The following is a 12,965-nucleotide window of genomic DNA, read 5'->3' on the forward strand; positions in this document are numbered from 1 at the left end:
GAGACAACTGGTTCAGGAGACTTGACTCTGGGAGGTGATTTCACTCCCTTAGGCAACATGATTGGCTCAGGAGATTTGACTGGAGGAGGCGACTTCACCCTTAGAGGGGAGGAGATTGGTTCAGGAGACTTGACAGGAGGAGGGGACTTCACTCTTGGAGGCGAGGTGATTGGTTCAGGAGACTTGACTGGGGGAGGGGACTTCACCCTTGGAGGCGAGGTGATTGGTTCATGAGACTTGACAGGAGGAGGGGACTTCACCTTTGGAGGCGAGGTGATTGGTTCAGGAGACTTGACTGGTGGAGGGGACTTCACCCTTGGAGGCGAGGTGATTGGTTCATGAGGCTTGACAGGAGGAGGGGACTTCACCCTAGGAGGTGAGGTGATTGGTTCAGGAGACTTGATTAATGGGGTTGGGGTTTGGGGAACACTGGTAGGTGAAGCTACTCGTTCAGGAGACTTGAATCCAGGCTCTGGTGACTTTATTGAGACAAAAACTCCTCTTCAACAATTGCTCTAAAAATGGTCAGACTAAACTGAGTCTCTTGTCTGCCCTCAGCATTCTCAACCAGCAGTGTGTAGCTGCCTTCATCAGAAGATTGTACAGAGGAAATTTCAAACGTAGACTTGTACTGTGTGGTAGACACCATAAGATGATGAGAGGATACAATGACTTGTCCTTCATGCAACCATGTAACAGTTGGTGCTGGTTCGCCATCAATGTCGCAAGTGAATCGAGCAGTCTCTCCTTCATTGACTGTTGCAGACTGTGGTTTAGTCAGTATTCTGGCTGCCAGAGTTGACTTAACTTTATGAACAGTCACTTGCTCAACTTCTGACTCCTCCATAGCCCTAATTTTTGTTTCAGTTGAAGAATATGTTTCAGATCTTTCAGACGATGCATGTCTTTCACCTGACACGTATCTTTCAGTCAATCAAACTTTCAGAAGATGCTGATGATAAGGATGCTGCAGATGATAAGTATTCAGTTGATGCATACTTAGCGGATGCAGCATATTTTTCAGATGCAGAAATAAATCGTTCAGATGAATCATATCTGTCATATGTTTCACGTGATTCAGTTAACTTTGATTTACTTTCTTTCACTTCCATATGTGTTGCTGAGGATGAAGCTGCCTTGAAGGATGATATGTGGTAATGGTCTGTCTTTGTGATATCAGGAACAAATGGTTGTGGAGCATCCTCATCTTTACGACGTGATGTATATGTGGAGAATTCACCTCCAGAAACATCAAGGATACCATAGTCGGACGCTTCTCCCTTTGAGTTTGAACAAACAGCACGATACGTGCCACTGTCCTCTGCCTGACAATCACGGATCTGTATAGACAGCACTCCACTCATGTTTGTGAAGCGTAACTTCTCACTTTCTTGAATCAGTTGTCCATTATGAAACCACTGGATCTCAGCCAACAGGCTTTGCTTGGACATTCAGAGTGAACTTTGTATTCTGACCACATGGGACACGATGGGAACGCATTCTCACAGTCACACGTGGGGCGTGGTCGAGGCTAAAGGGTGTTTGGGTCACTGTCTGGTACTTGCGCTCAGATTTCAGTGAAGCCTTTCTTGACTCGTATCTGGACATGATGTCAAATCTGGCTGACCTCTCAAATCTTGAGGATGAGCGGGAGGATCTCTCAGCTGAAGCTGGGGGGCTGGGGGAGCGTGGACGTGTCCTCTCAGGGGTGGGGGATCTCCTTTCGATGATCTCCTCTGGCTCCAGAGGACATGGGCGAGGAGTTCTTATAAGCTCAGAAACAGGGCGCATCAGCTCAATGTATGTAGGAGACAGTGATCTTCTCCTCCTCAAGAACTGTGAAACTTTTGTTCTCTTGATCTTGTGCTCGGTTACTTGTGATTCTTCTTTCTTGCTAAATGTTTACTTTCTTTATGACGCAGAGCAGACAACTCGAACCGGACAGGGCTGCCTTGTGGGGAGGCAGAGAAGCCAAGTTCAAGCTCCTCCTCAAGTTGGAGCCTTTCTTCCTCAGCTTTCTTCATTGACAGGTAATCATCAATGGGCTGCAGAAGCTCTTCATCACTCATATCACAAAGGGAGCATCTTCTTGACCTGAAGGATGCCTCGGATCCAAAAGAAGGTGACCGTCTTGCTGGTCTTACTGTTTCCAAGTCATCTTGTGTCAGCTTTGGAATACGCCATCTTGGCCTGTACTGGTCAGTAATTCTAGGAAGGGGCATGACATAGAATTGCTCCCACCTGGAGAGACGAATTCGTTTCTGTCTCTTCTGTACAATCTTCTCCATCCGCTCAGGCATTTCATACTGATCTCTAAGTTTCTTGTACCACTTCATGTCAGACAAAGGTACAAAGTGTTTAATCAACAGGTCTTCATCCAGAGCACTTGCATCATGGACACGTGACTCAGGAATTTCATATGGCATGCGAAGTTTCCTTTCCTCGATATGTACAAATGGTTTTTCTTCTGTGATATCAAATTCGCCCTCACAGTGTTTGGTGCTCACTCCTGGCTTGTATATGTCTGCAGCGTGTTTCAAAGCCTCTTGAGCCACTTGGTTGAGTCCAGTAACTTCAGTGGTGGAAAGGCGTTGTGCCATTTTCAGTGTCTTGTCAATTTGTTGTTGAACATATTTCTGTTGTTCCACCTCACTCTTATATTCTCTCCTCTTGTATGTAATGCGGTCCACCTTCAGTGTGGCCTGGCAACTCACTGATCCAACACAGTTTGTTGCGGTAACTTTGTAAAGACCTGAATCCTCAACAAGAGTTTCTCTGACATGCAGAACGTGATAATCTACATCCTCTTGAACAACTGTTATTTGTTGGTTGAATTCCAATGGCCTGCCATCCTTCTCCCACTTCAAGATTGGTGCAGGTGTTCCAGAGACTCTCAAGTCAAAGTGGACACTATGGCCCTCTACACACTCCACGTTAGCCAACAGCCGTTTGAACATTGGCCTCATGGTGTCTTCACTAACAGGGTGAGGTGTCACTGTAAGACGTGCTGTGCAACTGTCTTCACCAAACTTGTTGTGGGCCATAACAGTATATTCAGCATCGTCATCAAGGTCAAGATTGTGGATCATCAATTGATAAAGACCCTTGTCACTAATGAAAGTGTACTTCTTATCATCTCGTTTGATTTTCTGTCCAGCCTTCAGCCATGTTACTGTTGGCTCTGGATGCACTGTTATGGTTACACCAAAACGAACATCTTCACCGATGTAAGCAGTGCGGTTGTACAGAGGCAGAGTGAAGTCTGGTGGTCTCTGCATAAGTCTTTGCTTATCAAGCTTCCTCTTCTTTGTGAGTGAGCGTCCAATGAAGTGTTCACGGTAGCATCTCACAGTTTCAACAAAGAGTTCTCCATAGGCATTATCTTCACCATCCTGACTGATGACTTTGCATCTGTAGACACCATCATCAGATGTTTCAATTTCCTTGACGTAGATGCTAGCAACTCCATTGATGTAGCTGATTTCATATTTGTGACTTGCTGTTAACTGGCGAGTGCCAAAGTACCAAGTTGCTTTTGTGGTTTCATCATAATTTTCAATGTTGCAAACAAATCTGACATGTCCACCTTCCTCTGAAGATCCATGCATGACTGGACCGGCTCTCAGACCTTCTACAGGGTGCGCAATCTTGACTTTGCCAACTGCATAACCTCTGTAACTCCTGAATCCACCACCAAAAGCAACACGAGCTGATGAGACAATTGTCTCTCTCTCTTTCTTCACCAATGTCTGGTAGTATCTTCTGTGTCTCAATGTCTTGATAGTTTTTTTGCTGAGGTGCTCCAGCTTCAATCTAAGCCAAGGATGTTCCAGAGCTTCATGAGCAGTCATACGTTTCTTCAGATCTTTACAAAGAAGTCTGTCACAGAAGTCCATACCTTCGAGGCTGGTCTCTTTGAAAGCCTCACTGTCAAAGATGTACTCTGCATTTGAGATATTCTCAATCATTTTTGTGGTTGATTCTGCTGCAAAGGGGTTAAGTCCACTAAGGAGCACATATGTTAGTACACCAACTGACCACATGTCAGTTGCAGTGCTGACAAGTCCATGGCAGTGGACTTCAGGTGCACAATACTCTGGTGCAGTGAAATTTATTCTGATATTTTCTCCAGGAGTCAGTAATCTAGCCTGGCCCATTTCAATAATTTTGATATTTGTGCTCTTTCTTGTGGTGTAGACAATGTTGTCAGGTTTGATTTCAAAATGAGCATAGTTGAGTTTGTGCAAGAACTTCAGAGCTGAGCACACCTGTCTCAGGTATCTAACAATCTCCAGTTCTGAGAGCTCAAAGTTGCCTGTGCCAAGTCGTTCAAAGATGTCCACACCTGAGATGAACTCATAGATCAAGACCATTTCTTCCAAACTGTCAAAGGACTCATGTAAGTATATGAAGTTCTGGTGTTTAGCAAGATTGAGTGTCTCAATTTCCCTAGTAACTAGCTCCTGATCAGTACCTTTGATCTTGATAAACTTGGCCATGAATGTCTTCTTGGACTTGTTTTCAACACAGCGATGAACAACGCCAAATGTTCCGGCACGTGCCAGCTCTTCAGAAATTGTGTACTGTGCAGCCACCATCTTGATCTTTGATGAATGTGGTGCCTCTTCTTTGGTGATTTCTCTAGCTTCATCAACTTCTTCATCGTAGTTTCTGATAACAGATTTATCTTCTATTGTTGTAACAGGCTCAGTTGGTTCAGAATGATCGCTCAGACCAAACTGGTTCTCCGCAATGACACGGAACTGGTATTTGTCTTGCCAAACAGAGCGATCATGGTGTATTTAGGCTCGTTGGTTTGGCCTGCACGGATCCACCTGTCACCTGATGTGGGGCACTTCTGAATAATGTAGTTAATGATAGGGCTTCCGCCATCTTTTTCTGGAGGACTCCAGGTTAGAGTGATGGAATCTCTAGTGATTTCACTGACTTTAATGCCCTTAGGAGGATCTGGTACATCTGCCACGGCAACTTCAATGGTCTGTTTGTCAACTCCGAATCTGTTCTTGGCAGTGATTACATAGTAACCTGTATCCTTCTTCTGAACTCCTTTGGGAAAGACGAGTGAAGTAAATGATCTTGTGACAATCACTTGAGTGTGAGCAGATGATCCCATGATCTCTGGTCCCTTCTGCCATTGTATTTGAGGGTCGGGCTTGCCACTGATTGGAATCTTAATGGTAACCACTTCACCCTTGACAGCATGAACTGCTCCCATGCCTTGCAGTTCTTGAGGTAGGTGGATCTTGGCAGGAACTGGAGGAGAAAAGATAAAGAATATACATGAATTGAGTATGTCAATACTTAATAAATAAATAAATGCAAATGACCTACATTTTTTATAAAATGTAAGGGATTTCAAACTTTTTTAAATCAAAATATGTATGTTTAACACAAAATTTCCTTAAAATACTTTTCATCAGCCTATCAAAAATGTTTACCTTCAACAGTCAGATTCACTGTTGTAGAGATGGATCCTCCTTGGTTTGTTGCCCTGACTTGATAGACACCTGTGTCGCTGTCCTCGGCATTAGCAATAACAAGTTGGTAATAGCCTCCCTTGAATTCTTGCAATTTGAGTTTGGTACCATCTGCAACAATTTCTTTGCCATTCCTATACCATTTCACAGCAGGGATGGGATGTCCAACAATTTTGGTGACAAATGTAGCATTGGATCTAAACTTCACAATCATTTCTGGTCTCATTTCTTCTCTGAAGATAGGAGGTTTCATTGTGAGACCTGATTTGGGAATGATGGCCTCTGACACCTCACTCCAACCACTTTCACCACCCATGTTTTCACATTTCACACGGAACTCATACTCAAAGCCCTCAAGAAGGCCTTTTACAGAGAAATGTGTCTCATGGATTTGATTGGATGTACAAGTGATCCATTTGTTCTGTTTCTTCTCTCGTTTTCAGGAAATAGTTCTTTATCTTTGCACCTCCATCGTCTTTTGGTGGTTTCCAGAACACAAGACAAGAATCTTGGTCACTTCTGTGACAACAGGCTGCATGGGAATTCCAGGTTTTTCTGAGGAACAAACAATGAGATCGATCTTATAGAAGTGCATTATTCTCTTAATCGTTACAGTAAACATTATCTATTTGCTATATTTATCATTGTCAACAAGCATACTTACCGAATGGACTTTTGATAATGAGAACACAGGAACCTCAAGTGCCTCACTGACTCCATATTGGTTCTGAGCAGAAACACGGAAGTAGTATCCAGCATTTTCAATCAGATTTGAATCCTGCAAGTGTTTCCTGAGACTGACGATGACACCAGATGCCACTGCTCGCCTTCCTTTGCTTCTCGTTTTCCACAATGTAGTTGGTGATCATTGATCCACCATCATCCTTGGTGGTTTCCAGCTGATGATCACTGCACTCTTCAACACAGCATCAACAACAATAGGTCCCTCAGGTTTGGTAGGTTTATCTGAAAACAAAAGTAAAAAAATTGGTTCAGTTTATAAAATTACAAATGATATTATTACAATAATAGTTAAAAAAAACTGTTACCTTGAATTTCAACCTTGAGTATGGTTTCAACAGTTCCAAATTTGTTGGTCAATTGCACCTTGTATCTTCCAGCATTTGTTTTGCGCTGTACATTCCTTATAACCAGATGAGTGTAACTCTCAGTGTTTTCAATTATCACATTTTCAGACGCGTTGAGAGGCTTCTTTGCATAGAACCACATGATTTGTGGAATTGGACGGCCAATGTAGACAACATGGAGACGAAGACTTGTTCCACACCCTGCAGTGTATTTCTCCTTCAATGGGAATCCAGGGTGGAAAGCAGGTGTAGCCTGCAAGCGCAGCTTGCCGCTGGACTCTGTTTCACCGGCTTCATTGACAGCTCTGCAAGTGTATATGCCCTCATCTTCCTGTTCATCTGTGGCCACTGTCAGTGAATGATTGCGACCATCAGAACTCATCTTGTACTTGCGGCTCTGGATCAGCTCCTTGCCATATCTGTACCATCTGATGTCAGGAAGGGGACGTCCAATAATCTGGCATGTCAGAGTTCCTGATTCACCAAGTTTTGTGATGACATCTGCCATGTCTTCCTTGAGACTAGGAGCCTCTCCCACTGTTGAAACATAAACAGAGCATGAACATTATTTCGAATGAAAAGCAATGATGCATTTTAATCAATGATTTTTGTAATCTAAGGCGCTTAGAGTATTTTTTGAAAATATTATGCCAACGTACAGCTCAGTTTAGTCTTGATGCCCATGGCAGTCCTGCGAGGTCTACTCATTCCTGTTTCATTTTCTGCAAGGATTCTGAACTCGTACTCTGTAGCCTCCATCAGACCACCCATGGTGAACTGTCTGTCCTTGGAACGCTCCTTGTTGCATTTCTTCCAGGCACTTTCACCTGCCTGTCTGAACTCAATCCAGTAACCCAGGATCTCTTTGCCACCATCGCATTCTGGGCGCAGCCAGTGAATAGTGATAAAGTCTTTGGCAACGGAGATTATATCAATCTCACCTGGTTGACTGGGTTTGTCTATTCAAAGAGAGAGAAGTAACCATGCAATTACAAAAAAAATCTTATTTAAGTATTGTATTATTTATAATATTTATATGTATTATTAAAGGTGCAATTCATTTCCTGTTTGCTAAAATTGAATATTCGCCTAATTTCAGTTTTTGACAAAACAAGACGTCATTAGAAAATCATTGTACCATCTAAACCGCTGTGAAATATCTGTTCCATAACCAAATATATTGTAATTTCAGCTGTTTGAAATGAACGTAAAAGACGCAAAAACAAAACTTAAGAACAGGAAGCATATAATTAGCACACATAGAACAGATCTACCACTTCTTATACTTCCTTTCAATGAGATTGACAGATCTATAACTATAATTTCTATGTTCATTTTGTCGGGTCACCCAAAAAGGTACATATTGCAGCTTTAAATATATAATCGAAAGGCCTATTAAATACATACCGAATGGATCTTTGCATATAACATTTTCAGATACTGGTCCAGGTTCACTCTGACCGATGTCGTTTTGTGCCACGACACGGAACAGATATTCAGCGCATCAGGGATGAGTCCAGTGAGACTGTACATTGTAGTGGTGATGTGTGTCTTGTTGTGACGCACCCACTTCTCTGTGGACACCTCTCTCCTCTCAACGTAATATCCTGTAATGCGGGCGCCACCATCATCCTTTGGTCTGCCCCAAGATAGAGCAACAGTGCTCTTTGTGACATCCATAACTTCTGGTGGGTTGATTGGAGGTTCTGGAGGAGCTGTTGTTTAGAAAAAATTTGCATAATTGTAAATAGAAGAACTGAGGAATGATAACTAACAAGAAAACACATTTTATATTTGCAGAAAAATAATTATGAATATTCAAAAATACTTACAGAGCGGTGTCTTTGGAGTGACACATTCATCTGATTTGAGAGATCTGCTCACACCAAACTGGTTTTCAGCAGTGATCTTGAATGGTATTCAACATTCTCCTTCAGCCCCTTGACCACCAGAGCTGTGTCCACCACTCTTGAGTCCACAGTGTACCATGCTACCTTTGATACCTCACGCCTTTCAACGATGTAACCCAGGATATCAGAGCCACCGTCTTCAGAGGGAGGTCTCCAGCTGACTCTTACAGAGCGAGCCTGGATATCATCAAACTCAAGGGGACCTCCGGTGAGTCTGGACGTCCAATCACTTTAACATTGATGTAGACAGCCTTTCTGCCACATTTGTTCTCAGGACCAGGTCATATGTTCCAGTGTCATCTCTGTGGGCTTCTTTAATCACAAGTTCAGTGATATCATCATTGGTGGCGATCATAGCTCGGTGAGACACATCTCGGCCTTCCTTTGTCCACTTGCAGATAGGGACTGGTTTACCCTTGATTGGCACAGACAGCCTGATGACTCCTCCTTGTCTGACCACATAGCCTTCCTCGTATTTGGGGTCCAGTTCGTAGTCAGGATAGTCTGAAATGAATCATACAAACATCATTAGATTAGTTCACATTTGACACAAGCTTCAAAAGCAAAATACAAAATACAGCTCTTCATGGCACTCTAAACACATATTTAATCTCTTACCGAGCATTTCTATAACCTTGACGATTCCTGGGATCTCGACTGGCTCTCCGGGTCCACCAGCGTTGCAGGCCATCACACGGAACTTGTACTCAGCTCCCTGAGGCATGTGTGTCAGAGTGTATTCACAGATTTTTATGGGTGTCGTGTTGCACATGGTCCATTCCACCTGGTCCACCTTCTGCATCTCAATCAGGTAACCAGTGACGACGGAACCACCCTCTTCCTCAGGAGGACTCCAAGCCAGAGACACAGAAGTTCTGGTGGTGTCTGTAACCATGGGGAACTGTGGTGTGCTAGGAGGCTCTGTTTAGATAAAGACAACAAATAGAATAGTTTGGTTATGCATACAAGTTTGAAAATGGGTGAAAGTAACAGCGGAATTTTGATCCATAAATCATTGAGTTGAATGACACATTGCAAAATAGTAAAAAATAGTAATTACATAATTTACTGCTTATTTCAATGTTTTAATATGACAAACAAGGTACAGGATTACAGAGGCATACCAATGGGATCCATGGCGATAGCTGGTTTAGATGCCATACTGGGTTTGCTTGAGCCTCTTGAGTTCAGGGCGATCACGCGGAACTCATACTCATTGCCTTCGCACAGACCAGATGATCTGTATCTGGTCATGGTGACTGGGTTCTTAACGATGCTCATCCACCTTTCAGATCTGACCTCTTTGCGCTCAATTATGTATCCAGACACCTGGGACCCTCCATCTTCTTCTGGTGACTGCCATGTGATGGTCATTCCTTCATGAGTCACATCCAGTACATCAGGTCTGTTTGGTGCACTGGGTACGGCTGTGGAGAGATTAGAGATTTCACATTAGATCAGTTACGCCCACCATCATCTCGTTTCTTTAACTTCATCAAAACTGGGCCTCCCGAGTGGCGTAGCTGTCTAAAGCACTGCATCGCAGTGCTAGAGGCATCACTACAGACCCGGGTTCAATCCACAGAGGCAGTGCAAAATTGTCCGGGTTAGGGGAAGGTTTGGCCGGCTGTGACACAGCTTGGGGTTGAACCAGGGTCTGTAGTGACTGCTATGCCCCTCGTGCTCTAGTAACTCCTTGTGGTGGGCCGGGCACATGCATGCTGATTTCGGTCGCCAGTTGTACAGTGTTTCCTCTGACACATTGGTGCGGCTGGCCTCCGGGTTAAACGAGCAATGTGGTCGTGTTTCGGAGGATGGGTTGTGTTTTGGAGGATGCATGGCTCTCGAACTTCGCCTCTCCCGAGTCCGTACGGGAGTTTCAGAGATGGGACAAGACTGTAACTACCAATTGGATATCACGAAAAAAGGGTAAAAACTAAGTCCACAAATTTGGGCACTTTTCTCACTGTTTTGGTGTTTAAATCATAGTGTATAATACATATTGTCAAAAGGTGGAATTTAATGTGTTTTATGATTTATGATGACTTACTCTTGAGACTCTTGCATTCAACAACTTCAGACTGCAAGAATCCTCCAATGCCGAAGCGGTTGGTTGCAGCCACACGGAACACGTACTCAGTTCCCTCAGACAATCTGGTGAACTTGAATGTGGGTCTTGTGACAGATTCCGACACTGGTAGCCATCCGGGGCGGTGAGCGTCACGCTGCTCAACAACATAGCCACTGACGTTGGCACCGCCATCCTTCTCTGGTGGCTCCCAGCTGACCGTTACCGATGTGGCATCAACAGCATCAACTGTGATTGGTCCAATGGGTATTCCAGGTTTATCTAGATAGAAATAAGCAGACGGTTAGTACTTCAAATTTTCCAATACATGACGCAGTAACAAAAACATAAGAACGCACAAACACAAGTATGGAAGCTTTCCAAGAACACACACACTTACCAAGAATGATAACTTTGAGTATCTCTGTTGCAGTTCCTATGGAATTCTTCACTTGAAGAGTGTAGCTACCAGTGTCATCAATGGTTGTCTCACGCACAGTCAGTTTGGTGTATTTTCCATTAGACTCAATCTTAACCCGGTCAAGACTATCCTTCATCTTTGTACCATTGAAGGACCAGCTGCAAACTGGAGCAGGTTGGGCTTTTATAGGAATATTAATGTTGATTGGTTTACCGGCTGGCACATGGACAATCTTCTGTGGAATGCCGGTCAGATCAATATAGGGTGCCACTGTAAAAGGAAAGATGATTTTTGAAAATTAGAACATCTCGAAGATGTATCAAACCCCATATTTTAAATAGATTAACTGCCATGTATATCAGATATTATTCAGAATATAACATACGTAGTTGTTCCTGAATGACCACAGGTCCTGTAATCTCCCTAGGCTCGCTGACTCCTCTGCTGTTTGTAGCTCTGATTCTGAAGAGATACGTCTCCTTCTCTGTCAGACCAGTGACGGTGTGCTGGGACATGGACTGTTTAACGGTGGCCACTGCACTCCATCTGTCTGATCCAACGATGTTAGCTTCAATGACGTAACCCGTCAGTCTGCTTCCACCATCGTGAAGAGGTCTTTCCCAGTTCAGGATTGCTGAGGTCTTGCCGATATCCACAATGTGCAGATCCTGAGGAAGGCTGGGAACTTCACAGATCAACACTGATTCAGGGATTTCACATGGTTCTCCAACACCATATATGTTCTCTGGTAACACTCTGAAGAAGTAGTGTACTGATTCCTCCAGGCCAGAGATTCTGAACAAGGTCTTCCTGCATTCTGTTGTAACGGTCTTGTAGGATTTCATTGAAGCTTCACGTTTCTCAATGATGTAGTTGTTCACAGGGGCTCCACCATCAATACTTGGTACATCCCATGTGATGACGACAGACTCCTTTGTGTAGTCTTTGACTCTAACTGAACCGGGTGGTCCAGGAGTGTCTGGAAAATACAGAAAGGATTAACTGACTGTTCACAGCACAGAGATCATATAATTCACTATTCTTTAAATAATTATATGGTTTACAGATAGTTCTTAATCATTTAACCATCTTAAGTATGACAACGTAACCGCATAACATACCATAAACTTTGACGAGAATGGTTGCTGATTTCTTGCCAGATGGATTTTCAGCCTCAATGGTGTATTTGCCAGAATCGTAACGATGGACCTTCTCAACAATCAGTTGAGTGTAACTGTCAGTTGTATCAATGAACCCACGGCTCTGCAGGTCAATGCCAGGTTTCCTCCAGGTCAATACTGGTGCAGGTCTTCCAGTCACATTGACAAACAGCCTCAGAGTGTTACCAGCTCTCAGACACACAGTCTTCTTCAGATCATCAGGAAGATCAAGATCAGGGATTGCTGTTGGGACCAAAATGACAGCATGTTAACAACATATGTATAAAAACTGTAAAAGTGTAAAGGAGTGGCTGGGCTTCAATGTAGACATTGGTATAAACGGCAGTTGTACCAAGTTACCATTTACATTACTAATGCTGCCATTGTGAAGTATTGACAGTAAAAGCATAAAAACAAACTTACAAAGTTTCTCAACCGGCTCAATTTCCACACTTGGTTCGCTGAATTCCCCAGTGCCATTACTATTGACTCCTGCGACGCGGAAGCTGTACTTCTTGTTGCTTTGAAGTCCAGCGGCAACAAACGAATTGGTCTTCAGAGTCTTCTGAGTGGCCCTGTACCACTGCTCGGTTCCTTCCTCAAGCACCTCCACCACGTAGCCAACAACATCAGCACCACCATCATACATTGGTCTGGTCCATTGCAGGCTAATGCTATGCTTGGTGGAATCTATCACACGTGGAATTGAAGGAGAGGCTGGAGTGTCTGGAATCGGTAAAGACAAAATACAGTATGGGTTATTCAACAGCAGTAGTAGTTTTCAGTGTTTCAAAAGTCAACCATAAGTCAACTTTTAGAA

The 12,965-nt window shown here is 43.5% G+C and overlaps 1 pseudogene; it reads right to left on the reverse strand.

The window, feature by feature from the left end:
• Positions 1-4: 4 nt before the first annotated feature.
• LOC115112306 (titin-like) overlaps positions 5-12,965 on the reverse strand; it is a 62,505-nt pseudogene continuing 49,544 nt past the window's right edge.

The sequence above is a fragment of the Oncorhynchus nerka genome, unplaced genomic scaffold (genome assembly GCF_034236695.1).
Source record: "Oncorhynchus nerka isolate Pitt River unplaced genomic scaffold, Oner_Uvic_2.0 unplaced_scaffold_1919, whole genome shotgun sequence".
In the NCBI taxonomy this organism is placed as follows: domain Eukaryota; kingdom Metazoa; phylum Chordata; class Actinopteri; order Salmoniformes; family Salmonidae; genus Oncorhynchus; species Oncorhynchus nerka.